The sequence below is a fragment of the Penaeus chinensis genome, chromosome 20 (assembly GCF_019202785.1).
Source record: "Penaeus chinensis breed Huanghai No. 1 chromosome 20, ASM1920278v2, whole genome shotgun sequence".
Lineage (NCBI taxonomy): Eukaryota > Metazoa > Arthropoda > Malacostraca > Decapoda > Penaeidae > Penaeus > Penaeus chinensis.
Genome location: NC_061838.1, coordinates 10,459,380 through 10,461,879, shown reverse-complemented (window position 1 = coordinate 10,461,879; position 2,500 = coordinate 10,459,380). Strand labels below are relative to the sequence as shown.

General features: G+C 47.4%; 1 pseudogene; it reads right to left on the bottom strand.

Moving 5' to 3' along the window:
* Positions 1-2,500, bottom strand: part of LOC125035890 — a 10,241-nt pseudogene that overhangs the window by 3,933 nt on the left and 3,808 nt on the right.

The following is a 2,500-nucleotide window of genomic DNA, read 5'->3' as shown; positions in this document are numbered from 1 at the left end:
AAGTCGATCTCTCCATCTAGGTACTGGGTGTCACAGATGCAGGGGGCTCGGAGGAACAGCGAGCTGGCAACGCTTCTCTTTACATGGAGAGAATGGTATGAGAAGTGTATGTACATACCACTATGCATAAGCTTCCTGTATATGGAGAAGAAGTGGTCAGCAGAACGAGGAACTAGGGTGTCCAAGAAAGGGAGCTTGTTGCCAACCTCCCACTCCACCTTGAAACGGGAGGAAGGAGCGAGAGAGTTCAGCTGCGTCAGGAAATCCGAGAACAGGGCATAGTCATGAGGCCAGAAAGCAAACACGTCGTCGACGTACCTCAGCCAAACCGACGGACGAAGGGAGATGGAAGGGAGAAGCTCAGACTCGAAGAATTCCATGAACAGGTTTGCCAGGAATGGAGAGAGGAGAGAGCCCGTGGCAACACCGAATGTTTGAGAGTCGAAGCGGAAAGGAATTAGACACCACACACAGACGAATCAGCTGGGGGAAGACGTCGGTGGGCAGAGGGAGAGGATGATCCTCTGCAGGTAGCCTCCTTTGAAGGAGGAAAGCGAGGACGTCATCAAGCGGGACCTTGGTGAAGCTCATAATGATCATCGGCGAGACACCATGAACACGGGAGATGAAGTCCTGAGAGTGGCGGAGATGAGTAGGAGAGAAGGTGCCAAGAAGGGAGGTGAGAGACTTCGCCAGCCGGGCCGCAAAAGGGTGCGTCACAGATCCCCGGGAGGAGACGATGGGACGCAGAGGCACGGCCGGCTTATAGGTTTTAGGTAGCCTATAGAAATGAGGGAGACGAGGGTTGCTATCTCTTTCAGGCGACGGTTGAAGGTAGCAGCAATGCGTTCACGAGGGTCGCCGGTTAGGGGTACATAGGTAGAGGCGTCACCCAACAGGTCCCTGGCAGGGTCTAGGACCACCACCGAGTTGCACTTCTCAGAAGGCAAAATGGTGACATCCTCCCTGCGCAGGCTTTCAAGAGCCTCACGGTAACGCCTGGGAATGGAAAGTGGAGGAGAGATTCGAGGGCCGGGATGAAAGCGCCACGAAGAAGAGATACATCAGGCAAGGAGTTCCTTTGAGAAAAGATGAAACGGTCAAAGGATGAAATAATGTCGATTGAGGTGAGGGGGTGAGGGCGGAGAGCAAAGGAAAGATCGAAGCCATGGAGTTGTTGCTGGTAGGCGGTCTAGGGCAGGGAAGATAGGTTGGTGACAGCGTCGGGGACTGCGGGCGGTGAGGATGGAGAGTTTCTGGGAGAGAGCGGCCATGGTTGGTGGAGTGGGACCGGGAAGAATCATGAGTAACGTCGCCTATGAGCTGGAAGACATGTCTGGGGAGCCGCTCCTTCAGGAAGTCCGAACGTGAACGATAGAAAGCATGCTCGACATCCCTCCTACCAGCGCGAATATGTTCAAGGAGGAGAGAACGTGCATAGTCCGAAAAGGGAGATCCTTCCTCTGAATGTCTCATTATATTACAGATAGAGGAAGGGAGCATCTGCACCTCGAGGCAGTCACAGAGGAAACAAAGTTGGCTCTTCGTCGGGCCGTGGCGAATCCAGGTGTATTTTGAAACTGTAGTCTCATTTTCATAAACCTAGTATTTTGCATTGTGTTTTTTTCCTACCATGTGGATATGTATGTATGTATGTATGAATGTATGTATCTATATCTATCTGTTTATCTCTATCTATCTGTTTAATTATATCGATCTGTTTATCTATCTATATATATATATATATATCTGTTTATCTATATCTATCTGTTTATCTATATCTATCTGTTTATCTATATCTATCTGTTTATCTATATCTATCTATCTATATATCTATCTTTCTACCAAACTATCTATCTATCTATATATATGTATGTGTGTGTGTGTGTGTGTGTGTGTGTGTGTGTGTGTGTGTGTGTGTGTGTGTGTGTGTGTGTGTGTGTGTGTTTGTGTTTGTGTGTGTGTGTGTGTGTGTGTGTGTGTGTGTGTGTGTGTGTGTGTGTGAGTGTGTGTGAATGTGTGAGTGTGTGTGTGTGTATGTGCGTGAGTGTGTGTTTGTGTGTTTGTGTGTGTGTGTGTGTGTGTGTGTGTGTGTGTGTGTGTGTGTGTGTGTGTTTGCGTGTGTTTTCATGATTGTATGCCCTCAGAAACGCGGGAACCTTCTACGACATCCTTAAACCTTAGGACTAAACATCCATTTCAGACTTAAATACTTATCACACTTTTGTTACCACTGTATCAATTCTGAAAGGATAATAGGCCTATCTCTTTTTCTAAAAGCGTTAAATTCCAGCACGGTGATAAGTTGGCAAATGTTAAACACGAGGCTTATCTATAAGGGGAAAAACACGCCAGATTAACTCTCTTATATCAGCCAGACTTGAATCTATGATCAGAGTGAATACGCATAGGATAATAGCGTCTGTGTCTGAAACGTTTCCCTTTTCACTGGCAGATTAGGATTTAATCGCTTAAGTCCTACAGTGTCTTCATAGAGGAT